The sequence below is a fragment of the Panthera tigris genome, chromosome B2 (assembly GCF_018350195.1).
Source record: "Panthera tigris isolate Pti1 chromosome B2, P.tigris_Pti1_mat1.1, whole genome shotgun sequence".
NCBI classification, from domain to species: Eukaryota; Metazoa; Chordata; class Mammalia; order Carnivora; family Felidae; genus Panthera; species Panthera tigris.
This window is the reverse complement of record NC_056664.1, coordinates 39,928,011-39,944,505: the sequence shown is the minus strand read 5'-3', so window position 1 is coordinate 39,944,505 and position 16,495 is coordinate 39,928,011. Positions and strand designations below refer to the sequence as shown.

General features: G+C 39.9%; 1 protein-coding gene across 6 annotated transcripts in view; it reads left to right on the top strand.

Moving 5' to 3' along the window:
- The window catches only part of USP49 (ubiquitin specific peptidase 49), an 87,272-nt gene that overhangs the window by 7,268 nt on the left and 63,509 nt on the right, over positions 1–16,495 (top strand). Inside the window, exons 1-3 of one of the 6 annotated variants that reach the window (XM_042986345.1) lie at positions 56–188; positions 3,475–3,556; positions 15,302–15,338. The exons of 1 other annotated variant lie outside the window; for it this stretch is intronic. The gene's annotated coding sequence lies outside the window, so the exon portion shown is untranslated. Of the gene's footprint in view, positions 1–55; positions 189–3,474; positions 3,557–4,087; positions 4,209–10,304; positions 10,415–15,292; positions 15,339–16,495 lie in introns of those variants that run through there. 4 more of the 6 variants (XM_042986344.1, XM_042986342.1, XM_042986346.1 and 1 more) reach the window with 4 other exon arrangements.

Here is a 16,495-nt window from a genome sequence, read left to right as displayed (position 1 = left end):
TAGAGGGGGGTCAGGGAGGGGGCGGAGGAGGTAGGGAGGCAGCCAAGGGGGTAGCTCCAGGGGGTGGGGGGACTGGGACCGGGGAGGACGCGACGGCCAGGGAGCCCATTCTAAGACTCGGAGGCGGGGACAGGAGTCTCCGGCACACTGGCCCTCCCCTTTAAAGAAGCCAAATCCTCACACACCGGGTGAGGGGCGACAAAGGCGGCGCGCGCCTTGCGGGCGGGAGGAGCGGCGGCAGGGGGCGGGACCGCGGCGCCGGCGGGCTGGGGGGCGCCCGGGGCGGGGGCCGGCGGAGGCGAGAGCCGGCAGACGGGGCGCGCCGGCGCTTTATTTTGGCGGGGTGGGCGAAGACTGGCTTGAGGGTTAAAAAAAAAAAAAAAAAAAAAAAAAAAAAAAGGCTTGAGGGGAGAAGCGAAGGAAGGCTCGGGGGCGGTTGGGGGGAACGGGTCTAAGAATGAGATGAGAAGGATTAAGGGGAGAAAGGGTTAGAAGGCTGGGAGAAGAGGAGTGAGAAAAAGCCAGCCAAGGAGGTAGGAAGGAGGCAAAACCCAGGGTGGGTGTTCAGGAAGCCGGCCGGGAATGAGGTTCGGCAGACCGAGACTGGGGTTAGGTGTTAAGAGCACAGGTTGGAGGAGGAGAGCTTTGTAGGGGATCGTGACAGGGTGAGGGTGCTGGGGTAAGAGTTGGAAGTGGAAGGCAAGGAGGGCCAGAGCTGGGGTGATAGTTGGGAGTAGAGGAGAGAGAGTGATTAAGAGCCAGACGTGACAAGGGTGTGAACTAGTGCAGAGCGAGAGGAGCCGAAGGACTAGGACCCGCGGTGGGGTGGGAATCGTGAGGTTCTGAGAAAGGTATGGGTTAGTGGGTGGGCGATGGGTGTAAATTCTTGAAAGTGAGGGCGGGTGAATGAGACACTGGACGAGTACCAGGTGGAGTTAGGAATAAGCGTAGTGGAAGGGTGAAAGGAAACCGGGATGAGAGGTGGGGCGTTAATAGGACAATTCTGGGACCAGACAAGCTGAAAGGAGAAGAGAGTAAGGGTGTAAAGAAGTGATGGCGGGCTGGGACAGGGAAACCGGGGAATTGTGTTAATTGACGAGGTTTAGCCAGATCCAAGGTAAAAACAATGAGGTGGAGAGACAGGGCTGAAAGCGGATGGTGAGAGGAGCAAGGAAGAGCTGGGCCCCGGGATCTCAAGGATGAGATGGGGTGTAAGGGACGAGAACAGGGTTAAGGGAAGCTGGAGAAGTCCTGCTGGAGGAAGAACTGGGCTAGCCTGCACAGGGGTGGGAGTCAGATGTGCATGTTGTGGGGAGATGCTACCGAAGGTCTGCATGGGTCAGGGCACAGGTGCTGTAGTGAAGGACCAAGTGTAGGGAGCCTTTGGTGCAGAAGAGGAGGAACCATGGTGAGTGAAAAGAGACCTAGAGATAGGGGTAAAAACTGGAAAGTCAGAGTGGACGTGGAGGGGGGGGGGGGTCATGTGCAGGAAGGGAATTCTTTGTTGAGAAGAGAACTGTTAAGTGTGTTGAAATTGTGAGTTCTTTTGTCCATAAAAGTAGGAAATTCCAGAAACCTTTTTTCCCCTTCAGGGTATCTTGAATCTGCTTCTACCCTTCATTGCTTTTAATTCGACTTTCATGTCCACTTTGAAAAGATGAGACCCATTTTGATTTGATTTTGTTCTTCTGTGAATGATGAAGCGTCAGCTCAGTGCTGAAAACCTCTGCATTTTGCTAGTGTTGTGATAATGGGAATACGGGTTGTATTTATGTACAGTGTGGCTGTGCCTATGTGGTGTGATAGTGTTGTTGTAGGAGGGTTGTACCTGACAGCACTGGGCAGAGTGCTTTATCGACAACATTTCCATTTTCAATGGAGAGCCCACTGTTGTGGAGATCGAGAAAGATGAACATCTTTTTGTTTTGATTAATCAACGAGATTTCTGCGTAATTGTTTTTTGGTGGCTGGAGAATATTGAGAAATCATTTCAGAAGAAGGCAGATAAACCAACCGGGGAAGTTTGCCGGGGAAGAGATTTAAATCCAGACTGTGAGGGCTTTGAGTTCCTAAGCTGCCTTTAGCTTTATGTGGGACATTTCACACTATAGTAAGTAACTCACCCATTTAACTAAATGGAGTAAAGAAAGGGAGATTTGTAGAATAGTGGAGGATTTTAGAGTGGGACTTCTTTTCTAGGTTAAATAATGAGTTTATAGGTAATTTTTATCATGAAAAAGCCTCTATATGGTAATGCAAGCTGGAGCCCTGGACAGCTCCACTGGCTCTCCTGTTTTGTGGTTGTGAATAAAGAAGGCCGTATTAATATTAATTTCCAAGAAGCTTTTGATTTTTAAGACACTTCTGGAAATTAAAAGGTAGTTGAGAAATTTGGGACAAAATTTAGATTATTCCTACTGTTTTGTTTTGATGACTTTTATTCTGAAGCTTTTACATTTAGCTAAGAATATGACCGATTATTACTTTTTATTTGATGGTGCTGTAATTTAGGATAGCTATCATTAACAAGGAAAAATGCAAACTGATCTTGAGAATCTTACTTGAGGTTATTTCATTAGTGTCAGATACACAAAGAAATTTTTTTTCAAAGTTGTGTAAATTTTGAATTACCACTGTTTTGTGGGTGTCTGTGTAAATAGCAATGATTAGACTGGTGGCATTTGTAACAGCAAAATTATGTTTTGATTAGTGGGTATCAGAAACACTGGTTATTAATCTATGTCAATAACTCAGAACCTAAAATCTATTTGGATTCAGCTGCTGTGTTCATGGAATCTGGATTCTCGTAAGCAGATGTTCAAGATGACTCCATTGATTTTGTAATTTAACAGGAAATTTTTAAAAATTACTATTTTTGCTGCTCAATTTCAAGAGGATCAGTCTGAAATGTGAACTTTCAAATTTAAGAGTAACTTTTCTATGAGGTAACTGTTTCTGTAGGATGTTTGCGCATATTCCCTTGCTGTCTGCATTATGTTTGGCATTACTATTAGGTTTCACTCTGTTCATGGTATTGACATTTTTATAGTGTAGTTGTTTTATACACGATGTCTTTATATAAATTATTTTAGACTTATGTGATGTTAATGAAAAAGAAAATAGTTGAACTATACGGTCAACCAAGGGAAAGAGTCCATTAGGGTCCTGTCTTTTGTTTCTATATGCTGCTATAGTGTGCTAAATCACTAATTTTCATTGAGAATGGTTATTGCTCTGTTGATATTTCTAAAACTGAAAATGGGTAATCTTTTAGTTCAAATAATACTGTTGATCAATAAGGACTCCCAATGATAAATGTAAGCTTTATTTTCATTTGTTTATCAAGTAAATTCTACTCAACTGAACTTTATTTTGGTTATAATCTTATTTGTTAAGCAAAAAACGTTTAAGTTATATGTTTGGATTTGAATGAAGAGGTTGTACGTACTTAAATGTTTTTCTGATTAATCGTAGATTCTTTGGATGGGAAGAGACCTTGAAAGGACCTCTAGTTTGTCCTGCAACTTCAGTCAATATCCCACTTAAATCATCCCAGGTAGATAAACATTTATGCTATTTTCATAAATCTTCAGAGATAATGTGGCAACCTCTGTAGCTAATCTTTTCCAGTATTTAATTATTTTCTCTATTAGGACAATCTGCCTTCTAGCTAGCATGCACCTAATGCTGTAATTTTGTTTGTTCTCTGTTGCCTCATTCTCAATTGAGTAAAAATATTTGCTTATTATAATATTAAGTAGACTCTAGTTCTTCATAAACTTAATAATAGTAGCTGCCCATGTATATACTTTTATGCTAGCCACCGATGTAAGCTCTTTGCAGACTGTAACTCATTTACTACTCGTAGCAATCCTGTGAGGTTGGCACTATCACTGTTCCTGTTTTACATGTGATGAAATAAAGACTCCTTCAGATTAAAGGACTTTTAATCATTTAATAAAACCTCAAGGTTACACTCAGACATTTCATTTCATTTCTTTCTTTCTTCCTCCCTTTCTTTCCTTCTTTCTTTCTTTCTTTCTTTCTTTCTTTCTTTCTTTCTTTCTTTCTTTCTTTGTAGAATTCTACCAAGTGGTGGGCATAAGATTTGAACCTTGGCATTTTGCAGGCAGTCTGTGCTCTGGTATTACCTCTACTTGACTGTTGTGAGGTGATTCGTCAGCATGCTCTTCTCCAGATTAAACAGTGTTAGTTTATTTTATCCCTTAACCTGTTTTGTTTGCCAATCCTTAAATTATCCCTGTGGTTCTGTTATTAACCTTTCTTCAGTAGCTTTCTAGGTGGGGAAACTGGGACAAACACCAGAAGGGCTATGTCTAATGCAAAGATTACATCCGGGTTCTTACATGCCCTTGTGTTTTCATTAAAAAGTTGCATTCATAAGACAACCCAAAACCAATAAAATGCCTGACTGCACTGCAGATAAATGGTTAGCTATCTACCTTTTTCACATAAAAAAAGGACTTGTTATAAACCATACAGGTTTGCAGTTGAGGGATTGTTGCCCATTGAGGAAAAGCGGAACTCCAATTTTAGTGCAGATATCCATAAGCAAAATCTGTTCAGACTCTGGTTTTTCACTGTCTTCTCTTTATGTGTGTCTGTGTAAGTAATATACTATGTATATTTATGTATGCTTTAATTTGGTTAAACAAATTGGACCACTCTTTTTTTATTAAGACTTTTTTTTTTTTTTTTTTTTTTTTTTTTTACTTTTGAGAGAGAGAGAGAGAGAGAGTGAACAAGCGCGACTCGGGGAAGGGCAGAGAGAGAGGGAGAGACAGAATCCAAAGCAGGCTCCAGACTCTGAGCTGTCAGTCCAGAGCCTGATGGCGGGGCTCGAACCCATGAACCGTGAGATCATGATCTGAGCTTAAGTCAGATGTTTAGCTGCCTGAGCCACCCAGGTACCCCAGGACTTCGTTTGTTTAGAGCAGCTTTAGGTTCTTAGCAAAATCGAGAGGAAGGTGCAGAGGTTTCCTATATACCACCATCCCCACACATGCAGAGCCTCCCCCATTATCAGCATTCCTCACCAGAGTGGTTTGTTTGTTATAGTTGATCCACTTATTTTTTAAAATAACTGATAATTAGTGTTTACTAAGTGCCCAGCATGAACTAAGTATGTGAATTGTTTGAAACTCTCAACAGCCCTGTGAGAGAGCTTCTGTTGTTAATACTCTTTGTCTGTGTGTGTGGCTTGTGATAATTTGTACAATGTTTCAAGCTTATGGAAAAGTTGCAAAGATGCCACAAGGAACTTCTCTATACACTTACTCACATTTACCAATTGTTTACATTTTGCCCCATTTGCTTTATCATTTTCTTTCACTGGAGTATCTTTCAAGCAAATTTGAAAAAAAAAAGTGGATAGGAAGGCCTTAATTTTCAAAAGAAAAGGGAAGAATCTTTGAATGTATCAGCAAGTTAGTATGTTTGATTTTAGTTAATCTTCTGAGGTGAAGGAGTCTCAAGGTTGGATTGAGAGTGGATTTGGGGGGTTTATGGTTTATTTTCTTCAGTGTGTCTTGAAAAACATTCTTTTACCTGTGAACAACAAGTGTATAGGCCCCTCCCTCATCAGCAAAAACCGTGTCTTGGTGTACATCTCTGTTGGGGACCTTCTTAGTACCTGGCATGTTGTGTTCACACACAAGGGCATCCTCAGGATGTGATAGCTTTTAATGATGTATGGGTGATTATTATGTGAAGACAGGAGCCATCATCACCATGACTGCAACATATTTAGGTGAAATACGTATACTGAAGATCTTTACGTAGCATCAAGGAGCTGGAAGAAATCTAAGTACAAAATGCACTTCCTTAAGAACATTGGTTGCAATTAATACAGATAGATGTGCCTCATGGTAGAGGGATGAATATAAATATCTTAACATACTATTACCTTCACCCAAAATAAACTCAAATTTTGGTAGTCATTTCAGTTGTCATCGTATAAGGAGATTTAACTGACCCCATCCCTGCTACTATCTTCCAGCTCATCCTCAATTGTTATTAAAATGGTAGCCAGTCCATTTCATAAAAGCATGAGCTGCAAAATGAGGCCTGTTCAATTTCAGTGAAGGGACTATTAGCTGTATTCTGATGTGTGTAAAATACATACCACCCCCACCCCCACCCCCAACTCTTTAAATGATCATCAGAGCTATGAGATATAGCTCCTTATTAAAGCTGATTGTAATAATTAGAAACACTTAGCTTTCATAAGGATGAGAAAATTACAAATTATTTGGAAAGCATTCTTTCCAGTCATACATTATTGTTTCTGAGACATGGGCAGTTTTTAAAGACTATAATACTGTTTCTTTGCCATTTACATGTTAATAGAAGTCTGAAAAGTAAGGCACTCTTCTGAAATTTTCAGGGTTGTTTTTATTATATGTCAGGCTGTAAACAGCATCCTGTGACAGGTATTTTCTCTCTTTGTCTTCTATTGAGCTAATTAGTAATTTACACTCTAGGAGCATCTCTTCCAGCCTCACTGTGTGAAAATGCCTGCTACTGTGTGCCTTCCGTGCAGCCTGGGCTGGCAAATGATTTGGGGGCAGATGTTGGTTACCACATCAGAAGGATCAAGGATAAAATGTATTTTTATCTTATGTTTTTATAAATGTACAGGGTTTTGTATATGCACTGCGACAGTCTCACTGGCCACTCCGCCCCCATTCAAAGAGGAATGTTATAACCTCCTGTAATCCAGAGCTACTATCCTTGATTCAGTTTTGGATTGTTGTCTGTTCTGTCCCCCACCCCCACCCCAACATTGTGGGATTTGGGAAGGATTAGCAGGACAGCCTGGCAGAGTTCAGAGCCCAGGAAGCTAGTCTTCATTCCTCCCTCCCATTGTCAGAATACAGAGCGTCTTGTTGCCTTTAGAACCCAGCAGTGCTTCTCTCATTGGGCAAGTTGGGTGAGGGGTGGGAGCACAGCTCTTTTGTTAGTGAGTTAGGGAGATGCTTTCATATGATACTTGTATTCCTCCAAGGGAAGGATAGGTCCTACCTCTGTGTCAGCTTTTCAAAATGCAGCCATGGGTGACCAAAAGATAATTTATAGCCTGGCTTGAGCACTTTGTCACACTGGTGTTCTGCTCTTTCCTGCCCCCTGCTCTATCTCTTTCTGCCAGTCTCTGACATGGGAAAGAGGATGTGTAGTATCTGTCGTGTGCTCGTGGGTCCGGGCCATGTGGACATAGTAAAGTAGCAAGAGTTTTTGACTTTGAAATAAAGTCTTAAGTATCAGTTTGTTCTATGAAGAATATAAACTTTATTTTATTATTTAAAAAAAATTGTTTTTGACATTTATTCATTTTTGAGAGATAGAGACAGAGCGTGAGCGGGGAAGGGGCAGAGAGAGGGAGACATGGAATCCAAAGCAGGCTCCAGGCTCCGAGCTGTCAGCACAGAGCCCGGCGCGGGGCTTGAACTCACGAACTGCGAGATCATGACCTGAGCTGAAGTCGGATGCTCAACCAACTGAGCCACCCAGGCACCCCACGAATATAAATTTTAATTGAGAATTAAAGAAACAGTAGCGAGGGGTTTACTGATACATCAGTTTTGAGCCAAAACCTTTCTAGAATGCTAGATAATTTGTGATACTTAGTTTTGCAATTATAGATACTAATTTATCAGGATAATAAGGTCTAAGTCCCTGTTAGAGCTAATTAGAGTCTCTCTGACAAAAATTGTTTCCTGGAGGTGGCCACAAAGAAAATTAGGTAAGAAAATGTGTGAATAGCTCACTTCGGCCATCATTGCTAATAGCATTATAATCATAGACATCTAGCCCTTGACAGTGAATCGGCATTCATGAACAGAAGACATCACATTTATGTAAGCATTTATGGAGTATTTGGGAGCTTCATTAGTGTTTTGTTTTCATAATCTAGAATGTTTAGAATATCCCTATGGATGGGCCATTGCTAACATCTACTTCTCTTACTCTCCTCTTTCTGTGTTCTAATACAATTACAAATATTAGTTGTCTTAATTATATTGGATGTTCATGGCTAGACACTAATTATACTCTTGTGCTTTAACCTCTAAAAGAGGTCGAAGGTCAGATTGATAAGCAACATTTCATACAAAACAAAATATCATTGAAGTAGGCATCACACACAGGAGTGTCATGAGTAAGTAAAGATGACAAAGTGAGTACCTGACTATGGAATTAAATATACCCTTAAAAGAAACAACATTTCTGAATATATGGCATAGCTTGAAGAAATGATAACTGTATTTCAGGTGAAAGGTAAGTGTGCTTTAATGGAGAGATCAAACTCATTTGTGATTGGCATCATTGTCTGTTCCACGCTTAAGGCCCAGATTGGTCAAATATTACCAGTCTCCCCAGTTCCTCTGTTAATGTGCTTCTTGAATTGTTTTTCTCCATAGTTAGTTCAGCTTAGCCTACAACTAATAATAAATTCAAAATCTATTTAAGCTGTAAGTTCAGTAATCCTAATCATTTAAATAAATATAAAATAAAACATATAATTGCCACTTTTTACCTATCAGATTGGAAGGTTATGGTAGCCAGTAGTGGATAAGGATGTGGGGAATTTGGGGGGTGCCTGAGTGGCTCAGTCGGTTAAACATCCGACTCTTGATTTTGGCTTAGGTCATGATCTCATGGTTGGTGAGATTGAGCTCTGTGTCGGGCTCTGTGCTGACAGTGTGGAGCCTCTTGGGATTCTCCCTCTCCCTCTCTCTCTGCCCCTCCTCACGTGCTCTCTTTCTCTCAAAATAAAGAAATAAACTTAAAAAAAAAAAAAAGGATGTGGAGAAGTTGGAACTCTTACACACTGTTGATGGGAATGTAAGTTTCCTTGGAGGTAAATCTGACAAGTCTATTGGAATTTAAAATGTGCTTACCCTGTGACCCAGCAATTCCACTTATAGAAATTTGTCCTGTGGATATATTCATACACTTGCATGAAAAATATGAATACAAAGTTTTTCTTTATAGCATTGTTTGTTATAGCAAAAAAAAAAAAAAAAAAAAAAAAAATGACATGTGATGGTTCCACACAATGGAATACCATTAAGCTGTTAGGAATGCAGTGGATCTCTGTTTGCTAATTTAGAAAGACATCCACTATTAGATATTATTTTCTTTTATTTATTTATTTTAAATACACTTAGAAGCTCTTATTTATGTATGTATGTGATCTCTATACCCAGCATGGGGCTTAAACTCATGACCCTGACTGAGATCAAGAGTTGCGTGTCTACCAACTGAGCCAGAAAGGTGTCCCTGTTATATTTTTATTTATATTTATGTTTTTACTTTTTAAATTATGTGTGTGTGTGTGTGTGTATTTAAAATATTTATTTATTTATTTTGAGAGAGAGAGTGAATAGGTGAGAGAAGCAGAGAGACAGAATCCCAAGCAGGCTCTGTGCTGTCAGTGCAGGGCCCGACACGGGGCTCAATCTCAGGAACTGCAGGATCATGACCTGAGCAGAAATCAAGACTTGGACACTTTGACTTAGCCACACAGGCGCCCCTTATTTTTTTAATGTTTATTTATTTATTTTGAGGGCATTTTGTTAATTGTTTTCTGTAGGTCTTAAAGCTTTTTTGTCCCTCATTTCTCTTCCATCTGTTTTGTTGATTTTTGTATTGGTATGTTTTATTCCTTTCTCATTTCCTTAACTCGCTTAATTTTCCTAACTTTGCTTAACTGACTGAGCCACCTAGGCGCCCCTAAACTATATTTTTTAAAAAGTCATGTTACAGGACAGTATGTGTAGAATACTTCTATTTTCATAAACTGTAAGGACTGTTATTGAGGTATTCCCTTTTTTCAGAGAAGGTATTCACTTTTCACTCTATATGCGTCTATAATGTTTACTTTCAATAAGCATGTGAGGAAGGGGTTAACTGAGAACATCTTCATTTGAGAATTTTCTGTAGTAGTAAGGGAGGAGAAGGAAGCTGGGCAGAGAAAAGAACCGCTCCATTCATATGAGATATATCAGTCAAGTTTTTGAGTCAGAACTGAGGCCTGGATTGGCAGAAAGGGAGATATAATGGAATTGAGACCATTTTGTGGAGGTTTTAAAGGCAATGATAAAGAGCCTGCATTTGATGTGAAAAATGATCTATGAAATGGAAATGATAATGGTACCTAGTCCATTGGCAGTGACTGACACACAGTAAGTGTTCATTGTTCGCTATTATTATTGAATAAAAATGCATTATCTTTTGTTAGCCTGAATAAATTAATGTGTGGTCTTTTATTATGTGTGCTGAAGATTCTGCTGACCCCTCTGACAGACCGCGTAGCTTGTGTGTTTTTCCAGTGGTGCTGATGGTTGGCTCAACCATCAGCGTTCTTCACCGTTCATCCTCCCACCTACCAACTGTTAGTATCAAATACTGAAGGGCTACAATTTTACCTATTTGTTTACTTTAAATGTTTACTTATTTTGAGAGAGAGACAGAGAGGGAGGGTCAGGGAGAGAAGGAGAGAGAGAATCCCAAGCAGGTTCCATGCTAACTGTGAGATCATGACCTGAGCTGAAATCATGAGTCAGACGCTCAACCAACTGAGCCACTCGGGCGCCCCCTGACAGTTCACAATTTTAGAGCTTTAGACATAGGATGCCCTCCAAGTTGCTTTTGGTTTTGTTTACCAGTGTTATCTTGTATACTAGTTAACATTTGGGGGTTGGAAAAAAAAGAGGGGAACAGGTAATTTGGGTGGAAAACATCTTTTCTATGCCCATGGGATTTGGACTAGATAATGTCACTTTGCACTGAATGTGTTCATCAGTTTTTGTTAGCAGCACAGTGTAAATGAGCATATTAGCTACAACACCTACATTGGCAGCCAGCAGTCTGCTTGTGAATTCTTTTAGAAAACGGAAATCTGGCAAGAAGTGTTCCTGAGCAGTTGAAATATCTTTGGGAAAATTACGTAGAACAAATAAAGTAGAAAAAAATTCTCCTCCAAAAAAAATTGTTTCACCACTGAAAGCCATGAGAAAAGATGTTTTACTTGTGGATTGAGATGTGACAGGGTAATTTGGTAGGACTTCAGAGTTCATTCTGTATTTCAACCTTTCATATAAGTTTGTCATTTAAAGAGTTTGAAGGTATATTCATATTTCATGAAAAACATTTACAAAACTATTTTAAGAACGATGAATTTCTCACTTTATAGTATACATATTCTAATGTAAATTCTTTTTCCTTTCCACTTCCAGTTAAAATGTATCTTAAAGCATATGTCTTTTTGAGGTTTTAAGATAAAAACCTTCAGCAGAAATAACAAGAAAAGTTTATATTTAAACACAGTACTTGGCACTTAAGACGTGTTCAGTAAATTTTCATTAAATAAATTAATGTGGGGCTCCTGGGTGGCTCAGTAGGTTGAGCGTCTGACTTCGGCTCAGGTCATGATCTCACACACAGCTCGTGAGTTCGAGCCCCGTGTTGGGCTCTGTGCTGACAGCTCAGAGCCTGGAGCCTGCTTCGGATTCTGTGTCTTCCTCTCTCTCTGCCCCTAACCCACTCGCATTCTGTCTCTGTCTCTCTCAAAAATAAATAAACATTAAAAAAAATTTGTTTAAATAAATTAATGTGTGCATGAATGAAAAATATCTTGAATCTGAACTTCATTCCCTATGATTTGGGCACAGTCTAGCATTGGTGTATAAAGCCCTTTTGTTCAGCCCCCATTTCCATGCCTATTTTCCTCTCCCACCCCACAAGCACCCTCTCTAATGTGTTTGATGTATGTCCTTGATTCTATATGCATCTTTCTAAAATGCTTAGTGATTTAAAAAAAAAAAAAAAACAATAAAAAAATGGGGCACCTGGGTGGCTCAGTCACCTAAGTATACGACTTTGGTTCAGGTCATGATCTCCTGGTTTGTGAGTTCAGGCCCCGTGTCGGGCTCTGTGCTGACAGCTCAGAGCCTGGAGCTTGCTTCGGATTCTGTGTCTCCCTCTGTCTCTGCCCCTCCCTCACACTCATGCTGTCTCTCATAAATAAATAAATTTAAAAAAAATTTTTTTTAAACGCTTAGTGATTTGGGGCGGGGGTGGGTGCTTATCATTCATTCTAAAATTTTTCACCATACTTCACTGTTGCAGAATTTGGCTATAGAATTCTCCCTGTAAAAATGCTTTAGCTCTGGGGCGCCTGGCTGGTTCAGTTGGTGGAGCATGCGGCTTTTGATCTCGGGGTTCTGAGTTCAAGCCCCATGTTGGGTGTAGAGATTACTTAAAAATAAAATCTTTGGGAGCAAGCTGGGTGGCTCAGTCAGTTAAGCATCCGACTCTTGGTTTCAGCTCAGGTCATGATCTCACAGTTTGTGGGTTTGAACCCTGCATTGGGCTCTGTGCTGGCAGTATAGACTGCCTGGGGTTCTCTCCTCTCTTCTCTCTGCCCCTTCTCCACTTGTTCTCTCTCTCTCTCTCTCTCTCTCTCTCTCTCTCTCAAAATAAATAAACGTAAAAAAAAACAAACCCAAAATCTTTAAAGAACTATGTTATAGCTCTTACTCTGGTTTCACTCTTCTCACTCAGCCCTGGTTTAAGATCTGGGAATGTTTTTGGATGTACACTTAGCTAATTGCTTCAACCTGCACCATGCTGTTCCATGGTGCGCATCCATTCCCATAGTGATGGATGCCTAGGCTACTGTAAACAGTGCTGCTAACAGCAGTCTTGTTTGTGTTCATTATGGACACGTGGAGAATGTGTTTGGGATACAAACTCAGGAGTGGCATTGTAGCATAGGTACTGACAGGCTGCTGAGTGGTAGATCAGCGCGTACCCCTCACAGGCCTTGCGTTCTCCACCTCCCAACACTTGCTATTGTCCACGGTTGGAATTTTTGCTATATAATTATGTCTTATTTTAATTTATATTTTCTACTTACTAGTGAGTTTGAACATTTCTTCATATTTTAGTTAGCTGTTTCCCTTCTGTGAAAGAAGCATGAAAGGATAAATGTAATAAAATTTTTAAAAACTTTTTATTGAAGCATAATTGACATATAACATTATGTTAGTTTCAGGTGTATAACATGATTTGCTATTTGTACATACTGTGAAATGCTCACCTACAATAAGTCTAGTTGACATCACCATACATTGTTATAAATTTTTTTTTTCTTGCAGTGCAGACTTTTTCCTAATGTCTTGCTAATTTGCTTTGAGAATAGATCTGGACATAGTATTTTATTATTATTTTAAAGCTGGAGGAGCTCTTGGTTATGCATTATATTTTATAAACTATTATGTGTTTTCTCAAACTTCAAAAAGAACATCATACTTTATGCAGAAGCTTAAAGTATTGTTTTCTTCTTGATTCCAAGAGACTGAAACGAAGGTGTTTTTTTATGCATTCAACTTGAAGGCTGTACAGTATGCTACAGTTAAGCCAGCTTGCAAATTCATCTCTTCCATTGTCTTCATTTATGCCAAAAGAAGAGCAAGTGTTTTTACCAGAGTAGATTGGGTGGGAGAGTGCTTCCTTGCAGTAGTTTAAAAAGATCTCCCTGGCCACAAATCAGTAGACTATCAAAGAATCTTAGATCCAGCTATTTTCCATGTGCGCAGCCTCCCTAGATGTCAGAAAACTGAGTAAATAGTGGGCAGCACCCTCTCTACTTGCCTGTTTATTGAAGAGCCCAATACTTGATTATAAGTATGATCTTAACATCCATGAGATAGAAGTAGATAGTATTAAATACGATGAACGAATACTATTTTAGGTGCATTTGCTATGAGAGGGCAATAGAAAATCTAGATGTTTTCATTTTTGCAGTATTTGGGGATAGAGAAGAGCATATTTCCTGAGATGTCATTTCTTAGGGGCTTATACAGAAGGCTGGGCAACAGTCATTTCAGGTTTGCCAGTGAATCCCACTACTATTTGTTTCAGTCGTTAGGAAAGGATACACGACCCTGACACAAAACGTTGACTTGTTTCAACAAAGCTGCAGTATTTGCGTTTTCCTGAGGAAACAGTTGTCTCTTAAGTGTTTTCACTTCTTACCAAAATGTGATGCAGTCAAGTTATTCTGTTAACTTTGATTTAGCATCTGCTTGAGTTGTGAAAAAGTAATCTTAATTTGTGAAGTGTTTGATGTAACCATAAACTATGAACTTTCCCCAACCATACCATCATATGTTTAAATTTTTCCTTTTTTTTTTTTTTCTGGCTTTGTGATTATGACTTTTGAGTAAGTATCTGTCAGCCAAACATTGTTTCCTACTCATCATAGTTTTCAAGCAAAGCCACACTCTCTGCTAAGGTGTAGTGTTTTTCAAATAACTTGATTTTGCTCTGCCTTGAAAATTACGTTTTTTTCTTTATCATTTTCTTTTTCCCTCGGAAATCTTGCTTGGGAAATCATGTTTTTTTAGATGTGATTTTAAAACATTCTCTTTGGGGCGCCTGGGTGGCTCAGTTGGTTGAGCGTCCGACTTCGGCTCAGGTCATGATCTCACAGCTCGTGAGTTCGAGCCCCATGTCGGGCTCTGTGCTGACAGCTCAGAGCCTGGAGCCTGCTTTGGATTCTGTGTCTCCCTCTCTCTCTGCCCCTAACCCACTCGCATTCTGTCTCTGTCTCTCTCAAAAATAAAACATTATAAAAAAAAACCATCAAAAATAAACATTATAAAAAAAATTTTAAACATTCTCTTTAACCTTTTGAAGAATCTTTTAAAATTTAATATTTATCAATGCTAAGCTGTGTGCAACATAAAAAGTACCCTGCCTGCTTTTCCTCTCCCCAACATTTGACCTCTACAGGGACCCCCATTTTCTGTTCTTCCAGCTGTTTCTTCTGGCATTTAATGCCATGCTTTTAGGCAGTAGACTCATGCTGCTATTGTTTTAGTCTGTATAGCTCGTTCTCTAGACCTGCGCAGCTATCATCCTTGGATCTACCTTTCTATATAACAGTTATTTCCTCCCTATGTTGGGACTCCCTGCTTCCTGGATGCCACATCTTTCCCCTTCGGTGTTTATACTTAAGCAATTCTTCCAGAAGGTTCCTAAGAAAAAGGTGCATAGGATGTAGATTTGAGAATCTGCATGTATGAAAATGTCTTCTTTTTCTTTCATACTTGATTTATAGTTTACCTGGGTGTAGAATATAGAATAATTTTCTGAGTTTAACAGGAATTGTTCTATTGATTTTTAGCTTCTGTTGTTGCTAACGAAAAGTCTGATGATGTTCTGACTCTTTTTTTTTTTTTTTTTTCTTTCCCCTTGGTTGGAGGTGGTTTAGGAGCTGATCTTTGTCTCTGATGTTCTGAAATTTTATGGTAATCTGCCTTACTGTGAGCCTTGTTTTATCTGTTGTATAGGGCACACTGGGGGCCTATTCAGTCTGGAAACATGCATTTTTCAGTTCTGGGAGATTTACTTGAATTCTTTAATTCTAACCAGCCTCCACCTTCTCTCCCCCCACCCCTTTTTTAAAGTTTTTATTTATTTACTTTGAGAGAGAGAGTGCATGTGAGCATGTGAGCAGGGGAGGAGTAGAGAGAGAGGCAGAGAGAGAATCCCAAGCAGGCTCTGCACTGTCAGCATGGAGCCAGATGCGGGGCTCAAACCCATAACCCTGCGATCATGACCTGAGCTGAAACCAAGAGTTAGACACTTAACCAACCGAGCCACCCAGGTGCCCCTCCCTCTTCTCTCCCTTGCCCCTGGTTTTCCTCTTCTTTCCCTCTTGTATTCTTATTCTTTGTGTTTGGAATGTATGGACTAATGGGTCCTTTAATTTGCCCATTTTTTTCTATATTTCATCTTTTTTGTCTCTGTGCTGTGCTTTCTGGAAGATGTCTTGAACTTCATCTTCAGACACTTTTAATTAGGTTTCTGCTATCATATTTTTAAGTTTCAAGTTTTTTTCTCTGAATGTTGCCCCCCCCCCTTTTTTTAAGGTTTTACTTTTATGTAATCTCTATACCCAGCATGGGGCTTGAACTCAGAACCCTGAGATCAAGAGTCGAATGCTCTACCAACTGAGCCAGCTAGGCGCCCCTCGGCATATTGCCTTTTTTTTTTTTTTAGTTTATTTATTGTGAGACAGACGGAGACAGTGCGAGTGAGGGAGGGGTAGAAAGAGAGGTAGAGAGAATCCCAAGCCAGCTCTGTGTGCCAGCTGTGGAGCCCAACAGCTTGATCCCACGAACCATGAGATCATGACATGAACCAAAGCCAAGAGTCTGTCGCAACTGAGCCACCCAGGCACACCTGAATGTTGCTTTTTAATAGTCTTCTATTTCTGTTTCATGGGATAGTTCTTCTCTCAGTATGTTAATTGTAATTACATTTTTTTCCTGCAGTTTCCTGTACCATCTGTTTCCTTAAAATACCTTTACTTGATCATTTATTTTAGTTTTTCATTTAGGGGATTTTCTTAAATGTATAGCCTTGGCTGTCTTACTCATGTTCCATAATGAGCCACTGAAAA